Source organism: Bubalus kerabau, chromosome 7 (assembly GCF_029407905.1).
Source record: "Bubalus kerabau isolate K-KA32 ecotype Philippines breed swamp buffalo chromosome 7, PCC_UOA_SB_1v2, whole genome shotgun sequence".
Lineage (NCBI taxonomy): Eukaryota > Metazoa > Chordata > Mammalia > Artiodactyla > Bovidae > Bubalus > Bubalus kerabau.
The window spans coordinates 22,249,111-22,260,659 of record NC_073630.1 but is presented as its reverse complement, the minus strand read 5'-3'; the positions used below and the strand labels follow the sequence as shown (position 1 = coordinate 22,260,659).

General features: G+C 38.8%; 1 long non-coding RNA gene across 1 annotated transcript in view; it reads left to right on the top strand.

The window, feature by feature from the left end:
* The first annotated feature begins 963 nt into the window (after window positions 1–963).
* LOC129657164 (uncharacterized) overlaps window positions 964–11,549 on the top strand; it is a 71,371-nt gene continuing 60,785 nt past the window's right edge. Inside the window, exon 1 of the long non-coding RNA XR_008716568.1 lies at window positions 964–1,183. This is a non-coding gene — a long non-coding RNA (uncharacterized LOC129657164). The remainder of the gene's footprint in view (window positions 1,184–11,549) is intronic.

The window sequence follows — 11,549 nt, the reverse complement described above, 5'->3', positions numbered from 1 at the left end:
AAAGGAGTACATCAAGGCTGTATATAGTCACCCTGCTTATTTAACTTATATGCAGAGGACATCATGAGAAACGCTGGACTGGAAGAAGCACAAGCTGGAATCAAGATTGTCAGGAGAAATATCAATAACCTCAGATATGCAGATGACACCACCCTTATGGCAGAAAGTGAAGAGGAACTCAAAAGCCTCTTGATGAAAGTGAAAGTGGAGAGTGAAAAAGTTGGCTTAAAGCTCAACATTAAGAAAACGAAGATCATGGCATCCGGTCCCATCACTTCATGGGAAATAGATGGGGAAACAGTGGAAACAGTGTCAGACTTTATTTTTGTGGGCTCCAAAATCACTGCAGATGGTGACTGCAGCCATGAAATTGAAAGACGCTTACTCCTTGGAAGGAAAGTTATGACCAACCTAGATAGCATATTCAAAAACAGAGACATGACTTTGCCAACAAAGGGCCATCTAGTCAAGGCTATGGTTTTTCCTGTGGTCATGTATGGATGTGAGAGTTGGCTGTGAAGAAGGCTGAGCGCCGAAGAATTGATGCTTTTGAACTGTGGTGTTGGAGAAGACTCTCGAGAGTCCCTTGGACTGCAAGGAGATACAACCAGTCCATTCTGAAGATCAACCCTGGTATTTCTTTGGAAGGAATGATGCTAAAGCTGAAACTCCAGTACTTTGACCACCTCATGCGAAGAGTTGACTCATTGGAAAAGACTCTGATGCTGGGAGGGATTGGGAGCAGGAGGAGAAGGGGATGACAGAGGATGAGATGGCTGGATGGCATCACTGACTCAATGGATGTAAGTCTGAGTGAATTCCGGGAGTTGGTGATGGACAGGGAGGCCTGGCGTGCTGCGATTCATGGGGTCGCAAAGAGTCGGACACAACTGAGCGACTAAACGGAACTGAACTGCTGCTGCTGCTGCGTCGCTTCAGTCGTGTCCGACTCTGTGCGACCCCATAGATGGCAGCCAACCCGGCATCCCGTCCCTGGGATTCTCCAAGCAAGAACACTAGAGTGGGTTGCCATTTCCTTCTCCAATGCATGAAAGTGAAAAGTGAAAGTGAAGTCGCTTAGTCGTGTCCGACTCTTAGTGACCCCATGGACTGCAGCCTACCAGGCTCTGAAGCACTTAATATTCCAGAGCTTACCCAAATTAAGGCCACGTCTCCTCTCTGGGTAAGATTACTTTGATTCTCTGTTATTATACTCGGTCAAAAATTATATAATCTTTAAGGCAGCGATGGTCAAAAAGTTATGATTTTTTTTTCCAATTCAAATGGTGCCAATATGATTGTTATTTGCAACTTCATATCTCTCTCCAGCTCAATGTGACATGCTTTAATTGTAGGACTAGCTTGACTCCCCAAACTGGTTTCCCTACCTGGCAATGGTGGAGAAGTGTGTGAGTCCAACTGAGCAGTTACTTCTGTGGACTGTTCTGACCCCATCTGCCCCCATCCCAACTTCTTGGCACCATTTTCCTGGTAATCTTATTCACAACTTTCTTACCTCATCTGGTTCTGTTTTCTCTCTATCCAAAACAATCATAATTCTTCAATTAAGGGGTTTGAAAAAGAGGTTTATGTAATATTACATAGGCTTTCTTATTTAGCTCCCACCCTATCTTTTGGAAGGGGCCCCCAAATCCAGATATCTTGCTGCACCTTGTTTGAGAAGAGTTGTTAACAGTCCTTTAATTCCATCTCTTCCTGAAACAAGGAGAAATTGTGAAATGGTTATGTTAGGGGTTTCAAATCCCATAAATGATGCTTTCCAAAAGACCTTTCATAGGCATAATTACATGTACTGGGTGAAAAAAATAATACTCATCTGGAACTGGTAAATGTTGTACATAGGGTAAATATGTGACTATGCTTTCAAGGAGTTTAGAGTCTGAGAAAAATGGCTTTTGAACAAGTGCTCAAAAGGAAGAAAAAAATAAAAAAATATTTCTGACAGACGGGACAGCATTAGAAAGAACCTGAACGCATTATGATTTTAAGAAATTAAAAGAGGATCTCCATGGCTGCAATGTGGGCTGACAAAGGTGGCCCAGGACCTGGAGGCTTGTGCACTTGTTCAAGATGTTTGGACTTCACCCTAAAGGCCAGTGTAGTCAGGAAGGACTTTTAGCCAGAGTGAGCTCTCAGAGTTGGGTCTTTCAAGATGACTTTAGCTGTGGTGTAGAAGCATTGGAGGAGGGAGAGCAGATGTGAGGGAGCCAGCTGTCATTCCAGGTTTCACTGAATTAATCTTTTCTGTGGTTGGGATTAAAAAAAAAGATCAGTTCTTTAAACCTCCTTTAATTTCTTATTTCATGTCCTCTAATAATCCTTTCTAAAAGAGTTTTCTATTCTCTTGCCTGATCTTATCATCCAAGGGCATATGGAAGAGCCCTATCTTTTAGAAAATCTAGATCTTACTGTTCATTTATAAGTTTTTGCTATTTTGAATCATTGTGACACTTTATTGGCATCTTCTTTTCAGCCACTTTTTATAGGTGGTTATTTATTAACTAATAAAGTGATTTCTTCTTTCTTCCTCTTCTTCCTTACTTTTTTAAACTAATTGGAGAAAGAGATATGTCTTGCCTAACTGTGTATCAGTTTCAGAGCCTTGCATAAAATAGTATTAATAAAGAAATAATTGTGAACTAACAGGAAATGTTGTTATAAACACACTCTTAATAAAGTAAGTTGCTTCTTCCGGTGGAAAAGTAGTATAACTTGTGTTTGTAATATTCTTTTCTTTTGTACTATTGTATTAAGTATGACTTTGCCCACATAGATAAGCTCTTAAAATTTACTTTTAGTGAGTCTGGAAGAACACTAGTACTAGGAGCCTGGGATTTTGTCTCTACCCTGATTTCCTATTCTTTAGACAGTGATCCATTGTTCAACAAGCTGGGCTGATTTTCTTTAATTTCCATTCTCTTTAAATTTTAAGCATTCATCCTATATTGATGGTCCTGTGTGGTTCCTGAGAGGTTTCATATACCTTGTGGAGGTCAGCTTTAGAGCATAAGTTCTTCTCTGTGCTACCCAACAGTGTCTACTAGTTTCTAATTTTTTGTACCCTCAAATCTGTAATTCAGGTGTAATTTTATTGTTGTTCTATAAGTGGACTTAGGCAGTTTTCAAGAGTGAGCGAAGTCAGAGAAACATTACGAGTAATATTAATTGAAATATTTAATTGTTATTTATAACATAAATTGAGGGGGCATAAATGATTTCTCTGGAATAAAATAAATAGCAATATAGAATACTGGCATTTAGACAAAGAAGAAAGATTAATTCTATAAGGCTTAAAACTGATATAATTTATTTTTAGTTCCCCAAAGGACAGTTTGCCAACTTTGTGGCTTCCAGATAAACATCAGATCTGAAAAAGTTTTTTATCATTTAATTGTGCATGTAAGGCAGAGGAACCAGAGATCAAATTGCCAACATCCGCTTGATCATTGAAAAGCAAGAGAGTTCCAGAAAAACATCTATTTCTGCTTTATTGACTATGCCAAAGCCTTTGACTATGTGGATCACAATAAACTGTGGAAAATTCTGAAAGAGATGGGAATACCAGACCACCTGACCTGCCTCTTGAGAAACCTGTATGCAGGTCAGGAAGAAACAGTTAGAACTGGACATGGAACAACAGACTGGTTCCAAATAGGAAAAGGAGTACGTCAAGGCTGTATATTGTCACCCTGCCTATTTAACTTATATGCAGAGTACATCATGAGAAACGCTGGACTGGAAGAAGCACAAGCTGAAATCAAGATTGCCAGGAGAAATATCAATAACCTCAGATATGCAGATGACACCACCCTTATGGCAGAAAGTGAAGAGGAACTCAAAAGCCTCTTGATGAAAGTGAAAGAGGAGAGTGAAAAAGTTGGCTTAAAGCTCAACATTCAGAAAACCAAGATCATGGCATCCGGTCCCATCACTTCATGGGAAATAGATGGGGAAACAGTGGAAACAGTGTCAGACTTTATTTTTTGGGGCTCCAAAATCACTGCAGATGGTGACTGCAGCCATGAAATTAAAAGACGCTTACTCCTTGGCAGGAAAGTTATGACCAACCTAGATAGCATATTCAAAAGCAGAGACATTACTTTGCTAATAAAGGTCCATCTCGTCAAGGCTATGGTTTTTCTAGTGGTATGGATGTGAGACTTGGACTGTGAAGAAAGCTGAGCACTGAAGAATTGATGCTTTTGAACTGTGGTGTTGGAGAAGACTCTTGAGAGTCCCTTGGACTGCAAGGAGGTCCAACCAGTCCATTTTAAAGGAAATCAGGCCTGGGATTTCTTTGGAAGAAATGATGCTGAAGCTGAAACTCCAATACTTTGGCCACCTCATGCGAAGAGTTGACTCATTGGAAAAGACTCTGATGCTGGGAGGGATTGGGGGCAGGAGGAGAAGGGGACGACAGAGGATGAGATGGCTGGATGGCATCACCGACTCGATGGACTTGAGTTTGAGTGAACTCTGGGAAATGGTGATGGACAGGGAGGCCTGGCTTGCTGCGATTCATGGGGTCACAAAGAGTTGGACACGACTGAGCAACTGAACTGAATGAATAAAAAACAATTTTTTTTAATGTTTCTTATCTAGTTTACTGCAGAATTAAAAAAACTAATTTAGATAAATAAATGTATCAATGTTATTAATACTAATACTAGTCTATAGTATTAGAGTTTGCTTATAAAAGTTGGCTTAAAGCTCAACATTCAATAAACTAAGATCATGGCGTCTGGTCCCATCAATTCATGGCAAATAGATGGGAAACAGTGGCAGACTTTATTTTGTGGGGCTCCAAAATCACTGTAGATGGTGATTGCAGCCATGAAATTAAAAGATGCTTACTCCTTGGAACAAAAGTTATGACCAACCTAGATAGCATATTCAAAAGCAGAGACATTACTTTGCCAACAAAGGTCCGTCTAGTCAAGGCTATGGTTTTTCCAGTAGTCATGTATGGGTATGAAAGTTGGACTATAAAGAAAGCTGAACACTGAAGAAATGATGCTTTTGAACTGTGGTGTTGGAGAAGACTCTTGAGAGTCCCTTGGACTGCAAGGAGATCCAACCAGTCCATCCTAAAAGAGATCAGTCCTGAGTGTTCATTGGAGGGACTGATGTTGAAGCTGAAGCTGCAATACTTTGGCCACCTGATGCAAAGAGTTGACTCATTTGAAAAGACCCTGATGTTGGGAATGATTGAAGGCAGGAGGAGAAGGGGACGATAGGAATGAGATTGTTGGATGGCATCACCGACTCAATGGACATGAGTTTAGATAAATTGTGGGAGTTGGTGATGGGCAGGGGGGCCTGGTGTGCTTCCATCCATGGGGTCGCAAAGAGTCAGACACAACTGAGCGACTGAACTGAACTAATCTGAGTCTATAGTAATTTAGTATATTTTCATAAATACTAATATTTATTTAATACCAAGTAGGATAACTTTTTTTCAACCCATTGTGTATTCTGGCAGAAGACATTAGTTCTTTGGGGCTAAAATCTTCATTTGAGAAAGGGCAGAGAAATAGAAACTTGAAAAATTAGTGTATCAGTTTATTTTCATGGAACTCTAATGGTAGAAATTGAAGAGGAACTGAAGAGCCTCTTGATGAGGGTGAAGGAGAAGAGTGAAAAAGCCGGCTTAAAATTCAACATTCCAAAAACTAAGATCATGGCATCAGCCCCATTACTTCATGGCAAATAGAGGGGTAAAAGGTGGAAGTAGTGACAGATTTCCTCTTCTTGGGCTCTATAATCACTGCAGATGGTGATTGCAGCCATGAAATCAAAAGACATTTGCTTCTTGGCAGGAAAACTATGACAAACCTGTACAGTGGGTTGAAAAACATAGGCATTACTGTGCTGACAAAGGTCCATATAATCAAGGCTATGGTCTACCCAGTGGTCACGTATGGTTGTGAGAGCAGGGCTTTAAAGAAGGTGGAGTGCCAAAAAATTGATGCCTTCAAACTAGGGTGCTGGAGAAGACTTCTGAGAGTGCCTTGGACAGCAAGGAGATCAAACCATTCAATTTTAAGGGAAGTCAACCCTGAATACTCATTGTAAGGACTGATACTGAAGCTGAAGCTCCAATATTTTGGTCATCTGATGCAGAGAGCTGACTCATTGGGAAAGTCCCTGATTCTGGGAAAGATTGAGGGCAGAAGGAGAAGAGGGCATCAGAGGGTGAGATGGCTGGATGTCATCACCGATATACAATGGACATGAACTTGGGCAAACTTCAGAAGATGGTAAGGGACAGAGAGGCCTGGCAGGCTGCAGTCCATGGGGTTGCAAAGAGCTGGACATGGCTGGGCAACTGAACAGCAACAACAATATTGTTCTTGGCAAAAGTAAAGCATTTATGAGTTTTAAGTTATATCTGGATGTTAATGATGTTTGACTAAGTTCCTTACTCCACAAAAATGAGCAGGATCTTTTTGGATATTATAACATTTAATAGACTTGCAGTGAGATTTTCTACTCTCCAATTTTTTAGCTTTATAAAAATATGAAACTCAAGATAGTCTAGCAATACATTATTTTTTTTCTTATACTAAATGTAAGCCAGCAGTGTTGAAAGGAGATTTTTCTCCTAAGGTTTGAGCATTCCATGATTTCATAAATGATTCTTTAATTATTATGCTCAGCAATTATTTTCATATATGTAATGGAGGTCCAGTTGCAATGGCTCAGTATAAGACATATCCAAATCCTGTTTGGTTCTTAGGCATTAGATGTTCTGACCAAGAATTTGGGAGCAATTAAACAACATTATTGGTAAAGACACCTTGTAGAGGTCAATGAAGAAAATTTAGAAAGTGCCATCCATAAGGAAATGTTGCTAAATTGAACTACACTAGAATTAAGCTTTTCTTTTGACCAACAGACACCAGTAAGTCAGTGAAGAGAAAATTCACAAAGTTGGGAAAATATAGACAAGTTAATAGGACAGTGAACAAATGTCTGAGTAGGACCTTCATCAAAAAGAATAACCAAGTGGCTAGCAAATAAGAAAAATGATGATCAATCTTATTAGTCATCAGGAAAATTCAAACTAATTCATTATGATACTGCAACATCTTGATCAGAAAGGCTAAAATGGAATTGGTCAATTTCTTGTAGGTTGTGCATTTTATTGGTATGTAGTTGCTTGTACTGGTCTCTTATGATCCTTTGTGATTGTAACTTTTTTTCTGATTTTATTGATATGAGCTCTCTCCCTTTTTTTCTTGATGTATCTGGCTAAAAATTTATCAATTTTATTTATCCTTTCAAAGAACCAGCTTTGGTTTCATTGATCTTTTCTATTTTTTTTTTTTTTTTTGTAGTCTCTATTTCATTTATTTCTGCTCTGATCTTTGTTATTTCTTTCCTTCTACTAATTTTGGGTTTTGCTCTTCTTTCTCTAGTTGCTTCCCATGTAAGGTTAGGTTGTTTATTTGAGATACTTGTTTCTTGTGGTAAGATTGTATTGCTATAAACTTCTCTGTTAGAATGGCTTTTGCTGCATTTCATAGGTTTTGGATCATTGTGTTTACATTTTCATTTGTCTCCAGAAATTTTTTGGAGTACATGAGAGTCCCACATGTTGGCAAGAATACTGTGCAAACATATACTGCTGGTGAGAAGGCAAACATTGGTACAACTGCTTTGGAAAACTTATTGGCAGTATTCACTGAAGTTAAGTATACACACGCCTATCCCCCAGCAATTCCACTTCTGTGTACACATATCTGATAGAAATGCACCCATGTGTTCGTCCAAAGACATTTATATGAATGCTTGCTAGAAGTATTATTTTTCTTTTTGGTTGTGCCACATGGCTTACGGTATCTCAGTTCCCCAGCCAGGGATTGAGCCTGAGCTGTGGCTCTGAAAGCATGGAATCCTAACCACTAGGCCACCTGGGAACTCCCCAAAACCTTATTCTTAGTAGCCCTACTGGAAGCAAACCAATGTCCATTCAGAGTAGAGTGGGTAAATATTGGTATACTCATACCATGGAGTGTTAGGCTATAATAAGACTAAATGAATTGAAACAACATACTGTAAATGGATGAGTCTTATAATTTGAGTGGAAAAGGTCAGTTGCAAAAGAGCACATATTTATTATTCTATTTATATAAGGTTCAGAAATAGGCAAAGCCAATCTTTGGTGTTAGTGTTCAGGATCTTAGTTACACCTATGACAGATTTCAGCATGAAAGTGGGAGAGAGAGGGTATTTCAGAGAGCTGGTATTAACCGAGTGAGTTTGGTTTACATAAAACTGTCAAGCTCTTCACTTAAGATTTATGCATATTTTGTTTGTATGTTGTACTTCAATAAAAATTTTACACATAACATTGATGATGATCAATTTGGCAAGTGATGTCTACCAGTGATATTGCAATAATTAACATATGATCCGTCTCTAGTTTTGTTGGCAACCTCAGTGCCAGCGTGTGGACAAAGAAAGAATCAACAGAAGTCAGACACATGCCAACCCTTTTTAAACTGCCATTAGAAAATAATTTATTGGGTGAATCAAAACTAATAAAAATATGCTCATGCTAATTATATGCAGATTTTGCAGCTATGTGAAGTAAAAAGAGTTAAAAAATATTTTCGTGGGAGAGAAATTATGTCCTCTTGGTTAGAGTTAAGACTAATATGAGCAGTGTGAAATTTGAAAATTTGAAAAATTGTTATTTGCAAAGCCTCTGAGATAGCTAATAATCAAAATATTTTGACAAATTTTAAATATTCAGAAAAACATTGAAAAATTTTTGTGACAAAAGGACTTTGTGGATGCTTTATTCAATAAAAATATATAGTAATATATATAGTAATAACTATTTTAATTTAAAATTATATATTAATTTTGTACTGACCAAAGTATACCATCTCTGAAGACTATGATATGTAGCTCTCACTTTTATGTAATTATCTTATATTTTATTGTGATTTTCTATACATCAAATGATTTCTATCCTATTCAACTTAATACAAACTTCTAAAATTCCTACATACAGTATTATGTTCTCCCTATATAATTCTGTCCTAAAATCATTTTGTTTCTTCCACTAAAGATAATATCATGTGAAGTGCTGTTTCTGAGTAAATTGTTTGAAATCTCCTTCAATGAATTCTTCTAAGGTATTAAACACCAGATCTTTTCTCTGGATCTGAAGCCCCAAACCAGTAAATCAGAGTATCTTCAGCATTTTTGTTCATTATGATAGCCCTAAATAGAGCCCCAGACCATGCTGTAGCCCCTTCGTAAGTAATTGTTGAATGGAGTGTTAACTAACTTCCTAAATTGACTTCTGCCTCCTTTCTTCCAGGAAGGCTATTTTTACTGTACTCTTATTTTGATACTGATGACTTCTTCCTATCTGCTCCCTCGGTCTTCACCTTTCTTCTCACTGTTCTGAAATTCATGGATTTACCACTGATACTCCCTCCCTCTTACCCTAAAAAAATCTGAAAACTTTAAGAAAGGTGTGGAACCTACTGTCTTGAATTAATCCACCTCTCTGCCATGAGAAAAGCTATCATTTTAAAATATAAAATTAGGATTAGGTGTATGCCATCTATTTCAAATTCCATCATCCAGAGTCCCCCAAGGTACCTGCATCAGCGGGAAATCTATTTTATGAGTTGGTTGATTCCATGGTGGGCTAGCATTTATTTCTGACTCTCTTCAGCTGATGTTGTAAAAACAGTATTTTATACAAGAATCTTTCAGGTATCTTATGAAACCTATATTCTCTCATGAAAGCTACATCTTCTTCAATTTCTTTGATCATTAATTTTATGACATGGTTTCAAACAATCTCCTGTTTTGCATCTTCCAACCTACATCTTGGTGTCTGTCTTAAAATAGCATATTCCAAATCAAATAAAATACCCATGTGTGGTCTCTCCTGTACACAATATAGTGGTTGAGTCTGTCCCATGACCTTAATTCTGAAGTCTTTTTAGTGCCATTAGGTCCACACTCTGCTTTACTGTTAGTTGGCTTCAGTGACTCTGACCATGACGGTCTTCTTTTTCTGTTAAGATTCCACCTTTAAACCAATTCTTTCGTTTCTCCTCCAACAGAGAAACATCTTTTCATTCTGTGAAATCATTTTAAAAAGCCTCTTCTTCCCTCACACTCCTCACTCTTCTGCCTCTGTTCTTCAGTAACTGTGAAGGTAACTCCCTTACATCCTGGAGTTCTTTTTCTACCGCAGCTTTTATCTCAACGTGCCTATAAATCAGGTCTAACTGTGTGTTCAAGCATTAACAACATTTCAAAAGGACAAAGTAAAGCATCTGTCACTGTCACCCAAAGACAGTCTCTCAGTCAGCATCAGTACCACGATCAGCGCTCCTGTGGATGCAAACATGCAAAATGGTGATTTCTGAATCATCTTATGGGTAGTTTTGATCTTTTTTTCCACTTACCTATGCTATATGGGAACTAGAACCTCTGTCTGGGCCAGTCCTTCAGAACTAAGCAGTTGCTTTGTGAGGAAAACTGAAGTCAATACTGGTAAAAAATATATGTATTAGAGAAGCATAGAATATTAGAAGGAATATTGTCTAGCACAACACTCTAATCATAGTAGAAATTCGTCTTAACATATCCCTAACTTCCATTTGCTCAATGAAGAAGAGCAATGTTAGGAAGCTCACTGCTCTTTGTTGTTGTTGTTTAGTCACTAAGTCGTGTCCAACTTTTTTGTGACCCCGTGGACTGCAGGGACTGCAGCCCTCCAGGGTCCTCTGTCCAGGCAAGCATACTGAAGTGGGTTGCCGTTCCCTCCTCTAGGGGATCTTCCTGACCCAGGAATCGAACCTGCATCTCCTGCATTGAAGGCAGATTCTTTACTGCTGAACTACCAAGGAAGCCCCTACTACTTCTTGGGGCCTCTGTCCATGGGATTCCCCAGGCAAGAATACTGGCATGAGTTGCCATTTCCTTCTCCAGGGGATCTTCCCGACCCAGGGATCGAACCCAGGTCCGCCACATTGCGGGCAGACGCTTTAACCTCTGAGCCACCAGGGAAGCCCTACTACTTCTTAGGGCAACTTATTTAATTTTCATACACTGAATGTAATAACCTTCTTCAATGTAAGATAAATTTCTTTTCTTTCATTGTCATCTTTCAATCAATAAGTTGTGTCCAACCCTGCCACCCCCACAGACAGCAGCATGCCAGGCTTCTCTGTCCCTCACCAACTCCTGGAGCTTGCTCAGACTCATGTCCATTGATTCAGTGAGCCATCTGACCATCTCGTCCTCTTTTGTCCCCTTCTCCTTCTGCCTTCAATCTTTCCCAGCATCAGGGTGTTTTCCAATGAGTCAGCTCTTCACAACAGGTAGCCAAGGTATTGGAGCTTCAGCATCAGTCCTTCCAATGAATATTCAGGATTGATTTCCTTTAGAATTGACTCGTTTGATCTCCCTAGCTGATTGACTGATTTGATCTTCTTTAGCTTTTTTTTTCTTTAGCTTTCTATTAAACTCTTCTAGTTATGTGTTCT